Raw genomic sequence first — 15,480 nt, 5'->3', positions numbered from 1 at the left:
GGTTCTCTCTAAATGTGAATTTTTTTTAAAGTTTAAGCAAGTTTAGCTGTTTGGGAGTACGAGGAGCGTGTGGGGGTGGGAGGAACCCTTTTCTTATTGTAAAAAAAATATAATTCTTGCAACCTGTATTGAGTGGTACATTGAGTGTTCTGGTGAAACATTGGTTTTGATTTTTCACATGCAGAACAATAGTGCAATTTTGATAGTGGTAGCACACATTCTGAGGGAAGAAAAGATTTTCTAAAAGGTTAATTTAGCTGACTACTTAAAAATTATGGAAAGTTAGTAGTGATTGATGCCTGGATCCACATGCACTGGCTCATTCATCATGCATTTTGTATGAAATACTTCCATTCACTTCATTTGTCTGGCATATACCGATTAGTGCACACTACTAAAAGATGATACAGGTGTACCTAGGGCTATAGAAATAATTGTGATGTTATATTGTATTATTGGACAAATGGTATGTTTCTAGTCCTATGTCCATATGACTTTCAGCACATAAAAATAGCGTCCCTAGGAGATGTCAAGACTGTATCGCGCAGTTCAGCTTGCTGGAAGGAATGTGGTATTCATTTTAGGGAGAAAAACCTGACAGTTCCAGTGAGGGAGGCTTGGGGGTATCAGCTGCTATGTTGACTGCTGTATTCAAGCATGTGCACATTAGAGATCATGTTATTCATAGATTATAAGGCCCAAAGGCCCACTGTGGTCATGTAGTCTGACCTCTAGTGTAACACAGACCACAGGGCTTCCCTGAACTAATCCTGTTTGAATTAAGGCATATCTTTGAGAAAAAATCTAGTCTTGATTTAAACTTTCCAGTGATGGAGAATCCATCCCAACCCTTAGTAAGTTGTTTCAATGGAAAATTGCCCTCACTCTTAAAAAAAAAAAATCTGTTCCATATTCTGCTATTGTCCACTAGGGATAGTAAGAACAAAAATCTTATTTGGCCATCTGACTACATTTGTCCATTCAGATTCAAATTCAGTGTAGTGGGTGCCAGCTTGTCTCAGACAAGTCTCAGACAAGCAGCTTGTACATTTTGTGAAGACACTAGTTTTCTGAAAATGTTATCTTCCTGTAATGAGCATAGCAAGTTAACATTGTGCTAATATTTTGAGGATCCTGACATGTTAATTATCCTGTTTACTGGAGCCATGTCCATGTCTCAGTCAATTCATGGCTGTGATATTTGTATTACCAAACAGTACTCACTCCGTTCCCTTTCTTAGCAAACATGACTTGAGTGTCCATTGTTTTTTTTTCTTTTATGGCTCAAACTGTGTAACTAATCCTTGTTTATCAATATCATGATTCATTAGACACTGAGTGACAGAAAAATCAAGAAGAGGCAGAAATGCCCAACACATTTATCTGAAGCCCTTTTAAAATCACATTACTGATATCTAAATAGTGTGGTACTGTCACCTTACATGTTTCCCCCAGAAATCTGCCTTTTTGGTTTTTTTTTAATGCAGCAAGGTATCTGACGAAACAGAAAAGTTCAGCTGCTGTACATTGATTAAATTGTGACAAGTGTGTGTCAAACTACAATGCCAATACAGAACAAAAAATGACTTCATATTAACTTGTATAATGTTTAAATGTATAATATTGTTTAATTTGAAACTGAGATTTGTTTTGCCTCAGTTAATATTGTAAAAGAAACAGTGTAGTCTGCTTCCTTTCATCAAGAATGTGATTCATAAAATTTATTTACACACCTTGATGGAAAGTGTGTTCTTGTGTCAATGTTAAAACAAAGGTGGGGCCTTTAAAGTGGGATTAATTTAATAATGTACTCACTTTAAGGCCCACTTACTCTGCCAGAGTGATATAAAGGGGCCTTAATGTTCTCTAAAATAACAATCAGGCGCCTTGTTCCTTCTGTGATTTTTTCATAAAAGTACAGCTAAAATTTATGATCTTTAAATCTGTGTGATAGAAGTCATTAAATTTAGCTTGAGTAGTGAGGCTATTCTATATACAGAAAGTAGATTTGCTAAATGAAATAATGTAGTCATTTCCCTCCCAAAATACCTGAAAGGATCAGTCCATAATGTAGTTGAACTACAAATTTATTTTCAAAATATTCAATTTGTTTTTGAATTACTGAAGTACAGATGGGAAAGGCAATCACTCCTAATATTTTAGATGGTTCATTCTTATAACTTTAACAAACAATCCAATTTTATTTTCAAATGTGATTAACATATACTCGGATTAAGATTTATATGCCAAATTCCCAGTATAATGTATTTATTGGCAAGTTATAAACCCCATGAAATTTGGGATAATAGGATTTATAATGGACATAGTGATGCCTTCTATAGCAACACAAAGGGAGCCCTAATAATGAAGGAAAATGCTGTTGCTTTGTATAGATAGCCATCTTGAGCATTAACAGAGTATAACTTGGTGTTATTATGTGCTTTTAGCTTGCAAAATGAAGGAAACATACTGCACAAATATTATTATTTTTTCAGCACTGTCTATTTTTGATAAAGTAAATATGACTTTAAAGTGCAATTTTACTCTAAAAAGTGATTGTGTAAAATGATACTGTGGTGAGGTTGTATATTCATTGTGTCTCACTAATTACATAACAAATTGTATCCGTTTGTAAGGAAAACATATTTTTCCTTACAAGCAGTCAACCCAACTCACCTTGGATTCTGACATTCAGACTGAATTTAGTCCATCTCACACATCATCACAATAACCGAGGGTCCTTACTTGTGCCCTCTCTCCATTTTACCTAAAGGTGGGCATTTTTCAGTCCATAACGTTTACCACAGTTATGTTCTCAAGCCGTGATTCTGGCTGCAGCTGAGCTTTTTGTTGCTTGTGTGTTAATTTTGCATCTACTGGGTTCTGGAGACCTGTGAGGACCAGTACAGTAAGTACTCAGCATAAACTAGGACAGCCCCAAGGATTTTTTAAATTAATGCTGTGTTGCAACAATTGCTAAATTACATTAAAAACACATTAAAAGAACATTAAGGATGCAAAGTCAAGCTCTGAAAAATTAGGAAATACCAGATTTAAGGTTGCCTGTGAAATCTTAATTTGAACTCCTTCTGCATGTGCATTATGATACAGTCTTTAATTACAGCTTTCTATGCTTATTGGGAGCTCACTGCTGGAAGCACAAGCTTCAGAAAGGGCAAATGTTTTATATGATTTAAAGGAAAACAATTATTTAAGTCACTGGTTAAAAACAGTCTTATATGCCTAAAAGGATAAATCATAAATCTGCCTAAAAATAAATGCCATGGTCCAGAAACCCAAAATAAATAATGAATGAGAGAAAATATTTGCTTATATATAGATATACACACACACACACATAAATAAAAAGAGGGTCAGTTAAACAGCTGCTAAGTTTGGATTTTAATACATTCATGTATATGGTAATCTTATTTTGTACTACTACTTTTCACTTTCCTAAGAGTCTGAAGCATTTTTAAACTGGATATTAAGATTAGAGGAAGTTTAATGTTCACACAAAGATGTGTGTAAGTAACTGTGCCACAAAGTCTTCGCTACTGAATATCCCATGAAGCACTATTTAAAATAATTATCCTGTGAGTTCTGACTGACAATGCTATAGATTGCGGAAAAGTTTTATTTCATATTTGTATTAATTTAAATAGGTTTATAATAGTATTATTATAATGACTGACTGGCATTGACTTCTAAAGGGAACATTAGTGGTTAATTGAAAGCATGCAGTTAACTGTTAACATGGAAAAATTTTGACTGGAAAACCTTTTTGTTATAAAGCATTGAAAATTCTGCTCAAGACTTCTTTTTAAAAGTGCTGTATGTCTTTGAAGTAGCAAATGTGCTAACTGATGCAAGAGTGGCCGTGAATTTACTTACCAGAAGAAAAAATTACAAGATATCAAGTGGATTTATTTAACTAATGTACAGGTGCCAAATAATGTATTGACCACACATATGCTGTATAATTAAAGTGTTATCCTGCCAAAATATTTTGTCAGGGCCCAATTCAAAGCTCACTCATTCAACAGGAGTCTTTCCAATGATCTTCGATTCAGGCTCTTAAATCCCCAGTTATGTTGACTGTAGGTAATCTAGCATACAATATTAATTGGATTCTTCACAAGGATAATGAATGATTTAACAATACACCCTTCGCTTTTTCCTACTACATAAAACTGATGTAGCAACTGATATTTTGTGCATTGCAGCATATCGTCTAGTTAATTAATAAAAATAAACTTCCTTCTTCTTTTATCAAAGTGTAAATGAACATTGTGCACCGCCTCCAGTTTGGATAAATGCAGTCTAACTTGTCTTTGAATGTGCAAATGAGGTAAGTGAATGTCTGATACAGCATCATGCATGGATATCAGGTAACCATACTGAAATATGTTAAATTTGCACTTACTGTTTCTTTTATGTGGAATTGGACGCTTTCACATTTAAAGAAGCGTGGTCATCAAACTGGGTATTTGCACATCTAACAGTTAGTGATTGTATCTGTATCACTGATTGGGCCATATGTGCACTGCACATAAGTTCATTACATATCTAAGGTGTGGGTTGTGAGGACCCGGGCATGTTGAGTGAATGCACATCTGAGGGAGGGTGAATATGTAGGCATGATGGGGCTATTCCATATCTAATGGACCATGTTTTGGACAGACATGTCAGGTCATTATACATCTAAAGGGTGAGTATGTACTTGTACAAGACAAGTCACTGCAGGTTACCTGCACAGCTACAGCTCACTGCATGTCTAAGGTGAAGATGTAGCAATTTTATCACAGATCTTGCAATATTTGGTGTTTTTCTTCAATCCCCAGGTTCCTGTAATTTAGTGAGAATCTCTGTTTTCATTAAAAAAAGTGCTGAAATCAGAAATATAAAAAAATCTCCAAACTATGTTGTGTTTAAAAAAAAATTCAGAACAAAACAGCTCATTATTGTTAAGCCAATCTCATGATTTTTTAACACATAGTTTTGCCAGTGCTGGTGGTATCATGTTAAGAAGCCTGGGGCTGGTGTGCTTGGGGGCACATTATGTCATGCATGTCTAAGGGGAGAGTGAGTTTGCAAGTGTCTTGTTCATTTAGGCATGAATGCAATGGTACATCAGGTTGTTGGATATCTGATGGGGGCATCTCAGATTATTAGCAGTTTGTACAGATGCATGTGGGGTCCTTGTAGAGCTAAACAGCTCTGTGTAGTGGTTTGTGGGTTTACATGGGGTTACTGCATGTCTTAGGGGCCCAGGGCAGAGGTTGCTGTTGCCAAGGATACATGGGCTCAGTGCACATCTAGGGGGTGTTGTGATAATTGGGCCTATAAATTTACCTAAATTGTAAGCTCTACTGTGAAAAATGAATGACAGTTCATAAAGTGCCACAATAACCTATAACAATAAATAATGATGGTAAAAGATGCAAAAGGGCAATAGATTGATTAGTACAAACAAAAAGCCCTACTGATAAAATTCAAAGATTGTGCCTGATAAACAGGAAAAATGTGGGACCAAAATTGGTATATTGGAAATTAGGTCTAAGTGGTGGATATCACTACAAAGATTTTTTTTCTCCTGCTGATAATAGCTCATCTTAATTAATTAGCCTCTTACAGTTTGTATGGCAACTTCCACCTTCTCTGTATGTGTAGATATATGTCTTCTTACTATATGTTCCATTCTATGCACCTGATGAAGTGGGCTATAGCCCACAAAAGTTTATGCTCTAATAAATTTGTTAGTCTCTAAGGTGCCACAAGTACTCCAGTTCTTTTTGTGGATACAGACTAACACAGCTCCTACTCTGAAATAAGAGGATTGGTTATTTTTCCCATCACTCCCTTTTGGGGTCTGTAAAAGAAGAGACTGTGGAAGGAAATCCAGCATTTTCTATCCTTGCTTTACTTTTCATTCCTGTTCCATGTGTTTTTGTCTTTTAGGAAATGGAATTGGCCTTTAACAACAGCAACAACTGCAGCTTCAGCCGATCTCAACTAACTTCTAATCTTTCCCCTGAAAGGATGGGTTTTACCTATGGGCGGCAGGTACTATAGACTGGGGGAAGCTATGCTTCCCCAAACAGCCAAGTGTAGCCCCAACCATGCTCTGCTCCCCGACCCCTGCTTCCCGCTCTGCATGCAGCTCCAGTCACCCTGTGCAGTGGCCCTGTTTCAGGAGCCGTGCCACTCGTCCTTCCAGGGCTAGGGTGGGGGGCCAGTAGCCGTGGCTCTGGGCTCCAGGGGGTGGTGGTGCAGAAGGCGCGGGGCCTTGGGTGGAAGAGGCGGAGCTGGGGCCTAGCCTCCCCCAGCCAGTCGTTTACGTGCTGCCCATGGTTTTACCATTTTTAATACCATCTCAGAGACTGTCCAACAAAGGAATGGGAGGTTCTTTCTTCAAACAAACAAAAAGAAACCTCTCTAGCTAAAAGGAAAGGGAACAAGGGCTGTTAAAATGAAAGCCTTATTTGATACTTTATATTTCAAATGTTTTAACTGCTCTTCCCCTACCCCACCATCTTTAATACAAAATGTAACGGTTTGCCATGGCACTAAGCTGCCTGAGTCCTCTGTATGCCAAACCATGTTCAAAACTGGGCCAGTTACAGGGTCACATTAAATCCTTGGTTTCAGAGTAGCAGCCGTGTTAGTCTGTATTCGCAAAAAGAAAAGGAGTACTTGTGGCACCTTAGAGACTAACCAATTTATTTGAGCATGAGCTTTCGTGAGCTACAGCTCACTTCATCGGATGCATACCGTGGAAACTGCAGCAGACTTTATATACACACAGAGAATATGAAACAATACCTCCTCCCACCCCACTGTCCTGCTGGTAATAGCTTATCTAAAGTGATCATCAGGTTGGGCCATTTCCAGCACAAATCCAGGTTTTCTCACCATTTTGCCTAACTGAATGCACCAGGGACAGGGGCAGCTCAAGGGCCCAGGGCAGGGTAGTGCTGCTGGGCGGGTGTCAGGGCAGACCCCAGGCCTGGGCTCACTGCATGAGGAGTACTGCTGGGTGTGGGCCCCTCCCCCCTGCCACTGCTCACTGCTCACTCTACTACCCCCTTAGGACAGGGCTACTGCCCGCTCCTGAGCCCCGCCTTCGCTCCCCCACTGCAGCCAATAGCAAGCCAGTTGCTGAAAGATTCAGCCAATCAACTTGTCCTACAGCCCACCTGGTTAAACTCTACCAATCGCTAGACAGCGAGTCTGATGGCTCAACCAATCAAACCTCTGCTCCTCTTATGTTCCCTCCACCCCCTCTGTGTAGCCAATCTGCGGGCCGGTCGGGATTAAAGGATTTAGCCAATCAATCCCATCGGTTTGACTCCTCCCACACGTCTGTTCCCGCCTTCATCTGCGGCTCTGCCAAGCATGATGGAGTGGAAATCCCCGCGTAGGGGCAGGCTGTGAGTGTCAGCCCAATAGGAGGGAGAGTGGCCGGCTTCGGGCCTTGTAGTTGGCTCCGGCAGATGGCAGGGGGCGGTGCTGTTTGTATAGCAGGGTAGGTTTCACAGGCCGGGCCGCTGAGTGGGTGGGTTACGGGCTGCGTCGCTCTGATGAGCCCCACGGGGGTGTGAGCGGGCGGGGAAAGTCCCCGCGCCGGCGGCTCCGGGCCCTGTCAGGAGGGGCTGCCTGGGCAGCAGCAACGAGGCGGCTCGCTGGTCCGAGGATGAAGAGGTGAGTGAGGGGTCCGGGGCGGTCGCGCTGCGCGCCGGGGCTGCCTCCCGCTGCCCTGGGCGTGGGGCTGGTCCCGGTCCCTCGAAGTCGGCGGGGGCTGCTGGCCGCGGACCGTGCCGCTCTGTACGTGAGGCGACAATACGGGCCCCACCCCGGGGCCGCGCTCGGCGGGCTAGCGGCGGGCCGGCACAGGGTAAGTGCTGAGCGCCGTCAGCCCCCCCGCCCCCTTGTCCCGGGCGCGTACCGGCCGGGGAGGTTGGGTCGCCTCGGCGGGCCTGCGGGGTTAGACGTTGGCAGGAGCGCCGCATAGCGAGACGTGGGTTCCAGTTCTGCGCGTGTGTGACCTTTCCTCTCCTAGGACTTCGCACGGTGAGGGGTTTGGTTTCGCCTTTTCAACCAGCGTGCGGCTGGCAGGTAGGTAGCCTGTGCTGCCTACCTGAGTTAGGCCCCGATCCTGCAGCTGGCTCCGGGAACTCACGCAGAACACTGAAGTCAGTTGGGTGAGAGGTTCATACTGTCAGACGTGACTGTAGGTAGGATTAAGGATTTAGTAACATAGTGATCTCTGGCTTTTGTCAGGGGTACACTGAAATAGATAAGGGCTGTGCAGGGGGCACTGATTTTTTTTTTGGCCAGTTTAGCTCACAGCTTTAATGTAAAAAGAAAAGGAGTACTTGTGGCACCTTAGAGACTAACCAATTTATTAGAGCATAAGCTTTCGTGAGCTACAGCTCACTTCATCAGATGCATCCGATGAAGTGAGCTCTAGCTCACGAAAGCTTATGCTCTAATAAATTGGTTAGTCTCTAAGGTGCCACAAGTACTCCTTTTCTTTTTGCGAATACAGACTAACACGGCTGTTACTCTGAAACCTAGCTTTAATGTAATGATCTGGTCACCAGTCATCCCTTTTATTTAAAAGTTTAAACCGTATCTTCACTTACACACGTGCCCAAAAGTTTAAGAGAAAACGTCTAGGTTAATGAAAAATAAAAATCTGTTGTTTTTTTTAAATAAGCATTTAAAAGCAAGGAAATGTTTAAGCATATTTTATGCTGTTCAGAAAATAAAAATTCATAACAAGTATAAGGAAGTATATATTAACTCGTAAGGCAAGAACATTAAATCTGACTGAAAATAGTGTTTTCATCTTTCATCTCAAAATATGAACACAATGCACAACCCCTCTGAATTGGAGACAACTGGCACATACTGACACACAAGTGTCATCCCCAAATCAAGTCTACGTACATAGTATACCAAACAGCTACAATGTAGTGCTTTTTTCTTTTAAACAAATTATATTACCAAAACATGCTTTTTAAAACTGAAAAATATTTTTCATATTTTACAGTATTGCTTAAAAAAAAGTTAAATAGTAAAATCCAAATAGTAAAAATACATTTAAAAATTCCAATAATTCATTGCTCTGTGTTAAGATGCATGTTTTCACTTAGCAATGCATATTTTTATTTCACTTAGTATAGCAAACATGCAGCTTTGGCCTCCCTTGGATGCTATTACATTTGCCCACTCAACTACTATAGCTTCTTCCACTTAAAAACATTTTTCAGACTGTTTGACAATTTTGATTGTTTTCTCTGTACATGGGGTTATTCAAAACATGATATTTAAACTGAGGATTCTACAAGAGACAATTTGAAACAAGTTGATCCAGTTTTCCCCACTTGTTCTATAATCTGAATCAAGGCAATAGATTTGTGTATATTCATGCTGAAATGTGATAGGAGATACAAACCACACTGCTTACTCCAAGTAATGCTATCACAAGGCAGAAACAAAGTCTCAAATTTCAGAACAAACCTTTTACACAGTGAGATGTAACAGTATATGCTAGTGACTCAAAGGGTGAGGGGATGTGGGGGAGGAATTTAGGGAACTTCTGACTGGGCTAAACTACAGATGTGTAGGCTTAAAGATGTGCAAAGGTTCACCCCCTTAGCCACACTTACAAAGTTTCAGTCACTTGATCCAGGTCTTTACTCCTGTTCCAAAGATGTTGTCTCTCTTACCCCTCAACCCATTTTGGTAGTAAGATAGGCTCAGATATACCATGGCCATCTTTGTGATAAGAACCTAGCTGGATAGAAAAAGTTCTTCAGTTTGTCATACGGGACTGTGACAGTATTGTTAAGTACTCTGTCATACGCAGGGCTTAATATTCATCACCGCATTGCTATGTAATGTAGTAAATTACACATGCAAATATCATAGGCTCTCTAGCACTGAGGAAGGGGGATGAGACACCCACTGACATCAGTGGAGCAGCTCACAGTGGAGTTATTGTTTCAGGCTGTATTCATATGCAGGAGGTATGGTCTTTCAGCTGAGAACATCACATAATTTTAGTGGAGCGTCAGCATGCTTCCATGAGACAATGCAAATTTCGAGACAGTCCCTGTGAGTGTAGGATAGGGTTTGTGATGCTAATACGGGTTAATTTGAGTAAGGGATTCCTGAGATACAGCCCCAATCTTCTGGAAAAAATCCAGTATTTCATAAAGTTCACAGATTCTAGCAGCTTGTAAGTTTGAAACCCACTGATCCTTGTCAGAAATCTGAGAATGAGCTGTGTAAACATAGGGGTGAATCCACCTCTTCAAGGTGTACATTGGGTTTGAGAGAGAGAGAGAATCTGAGTATGGAAGATAATTCAGAGAACACTTCAACTGTTTGAAGAGAAAATAAATTATACATGTGAATGCTTGCTTTGAGGGGATGGTGAATGGGGTGGAAGAGTAGATGGGGAGTGGGGTGGAGAGGTTTAAATCTACATTGGAGGATGGGGTGTTACAGAGAGAGGAATAAATGGCAATGGGTGGTAGGGAAAGGAAGAGAGGGTTGGGGCTCAAGTAGAGGGAGGAAATAGGGATTGGTGGAGTGAGAGATGGAGGTATAGGGTTGGGTGGGCCTGTTAGCCCCAAATTCTATCCTACCAGGTATGTGCCGGGATCCGGGCGAGTCCTACCTCTGCTGTGTGGTCTGGGATCAGGGAAACCTTGCTTTTCTTGGTCTGCTGAGCCCCTTTCCTTGCTCTTCCATGTGAGCTGCAAAATGGGGATAACAATGTAAAGTTCTTTAAGCTCTACTGTTGAAAAGCACTATATAAAAGCTAGGTACTTCAGTAGTACATCCGCTGTAAAGCTGGGTGAGAACAACAACTGTCTAAATGACCACAGTCTCCTACCAGAAAACATGTCTCTCTTTCTTAAAATAACAAAACAGAGAAAAAAAACAGAAGGAAATTAAATGGCAAAAACTTTAACTCAGAGTTAAGGTTGCCCAGCGATAGCTCATGACCTTTCAGAAAGTCAGGTTCAGCAAAATTCAAGCTCTTGGAAACAGAAATACAGGAAATAGAAAGTTAAGGTAAATGTCTGCTCAACCTTAACTCTGCCCTCCTCAAGTGATGCCCCAAAACACACATGCTTGAAATCTGCCTTTTCGTTGCAATGCAGAGGCACTACCAGCACCTGTCCTACACTTACAACAGTGAGCGTACTCCCCTGATAGATTACCACCCTTGTAAAATTTAACAACCACTTTTCACGGTTTTATAAACCCTTCATCGTTGCACACAGGAGATGAACTAAACCTTATGTTTTCTCCTACCTATCATTAAATCTGCAGACTGCTCTCACTACTGACAATACTCATAGATAGGGCCCTACCAAATTCATGGCCATGAAAAATGCATCATGGACTGTGAAATCTGGTGGTCATCCCCCCTCCGCCCCCGGTGAAATCTGGCCTTTTGTGTGCTTTTACCTTATACAATACAGATTTCACGGGGGAGACCAGTGTTTCTCAGATTGGGGGTTCTGACCCAAAAGAGAGTTGCAGGGGTGTCGCAAGGTTATTTTAGGGGGGGGATCACTGTATTGCCACGCTTACTTCCGCGCTGCCTTTAGAGCTGGGTGGCCAGAGAGCGGCGGTTGTTGGCCAGGTGCCCAACTCTGAAGACAGCCCCCCACCAGCAGCAGCATAGAAGTACGGGTGGCAATACCATACCATACCATCCTTACTTCGGCGCTGGTGCGGGGCTGTCTCCAGAGCTTGGCACCCAGCCAACAGCTGCCACTCTCTGGCCACCCAGCTCTAAAGGCAACGCAGAAGTAAGGGTGGCAATACTGCGACACCCACCCTCCCCCCAAAGAAACTTATGATCCCCTCCCCTCCGGCAACTCTTTTGGGTCAGAACCCCTACCATTACTACACCATGAAATTTCAGATTTAAATAGCTGAAGTCATGAAATTTGCAATTTTTAAAATCCTTGGACTGTGAAATTGACCAAAATGGATCATGAATTTTGTAAGGCCCTACTCATAGCTAAGGCTAAGATTTTTTGTCATGGAGGTCACAAGTCACAGAATCTGTGATTTCCAGAGATCTCGGTGACATTTTCCACTTCAGCCCCAGCCACTATGGCTCCCCCCACCTTCCGCAGCTCTCAGTTGCCGCGGGCAGTGTGGGGGGACCCTGGCGCCCCAGCAGCAGTGAGTGCTAAACACTCCTCCCTCCCCATTTTGTCAGTTATTTTTAGTAAAAGTCAGGGACAGATCACTGGTTTCTATGAATTTTTGTTTACTGCTTGTGACCTGTCTGTGACTTTTTACTAAAAATAACCGTAAGAAAATCTTAGCCTTACTCATAGCAAGAAACCACCAGTGCCCTGTTATTGACATAACCTACACAATGCTGTATTGAAATGATGCAGAGTGGAACCTCAGAGTACCCATTCACCCTTTTCCTTTGATCACAGGCATTGAGAGATTCAGACTGACATCTCCTCATATCACAGCCAAAGCTGTGATGTTTCTCATATCACAAACACATCTACCAACCTGTCCAATCTACTGCCTCCACCATTCAGTACCGATATACCTAAAATGCTGAATGCAACTGGAGTGCATGCAGACAAATCCCAGTGGCTTTTGCCAGCTCCAGTGGGACTGAATTAAGGTTGAGTGCGTGTTTACCTTAACTATGTATTTCCTGGTTTTCAGAAGTTTGAGATTCGCTGAACTCTGTTCTGGATAGACACAAGCAATCAGTGGGTAAATGTATTTGAGCTAATTTAATTTTTTTTGCCATTTAATCATTTTAAAAAAATTTGCTTGCTATAGTGAATAGAACTTCGTAAGGTTTATGTAAATGCTGAGTGACTGACCATAGATTGTATTAAGGATGCCATTATATAATCTAATTAAAACTGTTACACGTTTCCAGTTGAATTAAATGCTCTTGATCAAATCAGATTATAACATCGCAGAACTGGGCCAGTTAGTAAGCTATAGTTCATGTAATAGTTACAAAGGAGCCCTAATTAAATAGAGCTTCATCTTTCCTTCTAAATTTTTGTGCAGACTGCTTTAAACATTTCTGTTTACACATCTTCGTTTTCATGTGTTTTCATATTTAAGTGAAGTCTGAGTTTTAGACCTATGATATTTGAAATGGTTAAATCCCCGATTCTGCAGCAACTGATGTTTGTGGTTAACTTTACACAATGTGAGTAGCTCACTGATTTCAGTGAAGCCACTCAGTATGGAAAGTTAAGCATGTGCATTAGTCTTTGCAGGATCAGGACATAAGACTGAATGATGGAGAACGGGGCTTCTGACTCCCTGAGTTGCAAATAAAAGTTTGTGTGGCATCAGTGCATAGAAATAAGTTTATGGAAGTAACTATGAATGCATCAAATTTCAGATTTTAATATCTGGGGTTACTTGTAGTAATTTGTATTTGATCTAATGTGTCACGTGTGCAAACGCTATTAGTGTATCCTGTCAGTTCTTAATCAGCTTCAATAAAGTTTACTGGTGTTTGGCAAGAAAAACGGCAAACAGACTATCGATTCTATTTTCTCATTGGCTAATTTCCAAAACAAAAATTGAATAAATAGTGTATTTCTATTTTAATTTGAAAACAGATTGACAGCCTCTACCAGACTTCAGCTCAGTGAGATGTGAAACTGTCCAGATGTTGTACCTCAACTATGTGACTTATTCTGGAAATGCAAACAGACTTTTAAATGCATTGGTGCTACCAGTTGCTGCAGTGATACAGAATGTTAATGACGTTGATATGCATGTGCCCCATTAATAAAGATGAAACAAGTAGTGTATTCAGGAGCTGAATGGCTGTGTTATTGTAAAAGAGCATCAGAAGAAGGTATTGTTTTTCAGTGCAGAAATCTGTGAAAGCCTAGTGATTAGAAAATGTTTGGTTACTTTAGATGTTTCCATTAACCTTCTGCTGCTGTGTCATAGCATAACTTTTGGTTTGTTCTGAAGCATGAGAAAAATGTACCTTTGTTTTGGGCGGGGGTGGTGGTGAAATCAGCATGAGTGTTCGTTATAAATGAAAAGCTATAGCCACTTCAGCGGCTTCTGGATAGATTCCAAATATGGGATCAAACTGAGTGACAGGAATATTAATAGATTGGGGAGTGGGGCTGGCTGAATGCAATAGGAGAGAAGATGTGAACCAAAAAAAAAAATCACCAGAATTAGAGGGTAGATGACTAAATCATCAGTGAAATAGTCATCCACTAACCAAAATTCAGCAAAGTTATAGACATCAAAAATTTCAGCTGGAGAATATATATTTAGCCTATGGTAACTTTTACTTTCTGAATATAAATAAATTGTGATCTATTTCCAGTGATTATTTAAAGGAAAAATCATCAAGTGGTATAGTACAATTTGTAGAAAGCTCTTTTACTCTATCTCCTGATAGATAATCTGCAGTTAAGTGTTTTGGAACATTACTTATTTAAAGTTTAATTTATACATCCTATGGCTTCCAGTTTACCAGAGCATTTAAATGAGATGACCTCTTCTTTCAATCTTGTTCTCTCTGGCACGTGTTAAAATATAAGCAACAAAGTTAAATGTTAAGGATAGGTTTTAAATGGAATGGATAGAATCAGATATAGTCTGTTTAAAAATAAGTATTGCAATGAGTTCTGTCTGATGTGGTGTCTTATGGCAGATCCCATTATAAAACATCTCTCAATGTTTCTCACATTTCACGAACTATTCATTAGCGAGCTAGCTCAAATAACTAAACTTTCAGCTTTCTCTTGCTTCTTGGAGAAGACCTGACCTTCCTTCCGCTGTAAGTCTTCATTGTTCCGCTGTAAGTCTTCTCTTCATTACTCTTACTTCTTTTGCACATCACAGGAAATTGAGTCTTAAACCTTGTGTCTTCAAGACCAGTTAAATTTATTTCCTTCTTCCCAGCGAATTTTTGTGTGTGCATAAGGTGGCAGAGAAACAGTTCTTCTAGCAAGTGCACCCCTTTCTATATGGGGACTGCACTGTAGTAGGCTTCCCTAAATATAAGCAAGGAATAGGCCTCTTTCAGAGGGTTGCTTTCTGTCTAAATCAGCCACTATAAATGGATGAATTACTCCCTTATTGCCCTTCCAACCCCTGTAGCTGAGACAGTTGCCTCTGTTCTGCCGGCATTGGAAATGAGATACTACCAAGGTCAATATTTCATTCTGGATTACTAAACAGCAGTACAGTGCACTTTTAGGCACCAGGATGGCCTTTTCTAGATATTTGTTACTGAAAAGTATGATCCACTTGTTGATTAGTCCTCATGATCCTCAGAGTTGTTGCTCAGGTGTTGATCTTGAGAACCCAAAAACATGGCTGTACAATAAAAAGTAAGGTGTGTTTGTGTAACCTTTCTCTGTAGTCGGTTTCATTCCATCCCATAGGGTGTTGAGGCTGATATATTTT

General features: G+C 40.8%; 1 protein-coding gene across 2 annotated transcripts in view; it reads left to right on the top strand.

Annotated features, from left to right (window-relative positions):
• The first annotated feature begins 7,528 nt into the window (after window positions 1–7,528).
• The window catches only part of CYLD (CYLD lysine 63 deubiquitinase), a 46,731-nt gene continuing 38,779 nt past the window's right edge, over window positions 7,529–15,480 (top strand). For both annotated transcript variants that reach the window (XM_084644765.1, XM_084644764.1), the window contains exon 1: window positions 7,529–7,704. The gene's annotated coding sequence lies outside the window, so the exon portion shown is untranslated. The remainder of the gene's footprint in view (window positions 7,705–15,480) is intronic.

This window comes from Lepidochelys olivacea (genome assembly GCF_965140295.1).
Source record: "Lepidochelys olivacea isolate rLepOli2 genome assembly, chromosome: 12".
Taxonomy (NCBI): domain Eukaryota; kingdom Metazoa; phylum Chordata; order Testudines; family Cheloniidae; genus Lepidochelys; species Lepidochelys olivacea.
This window is presented reverse-complemented; position numbering and strand designations above follow the sequence as displayed.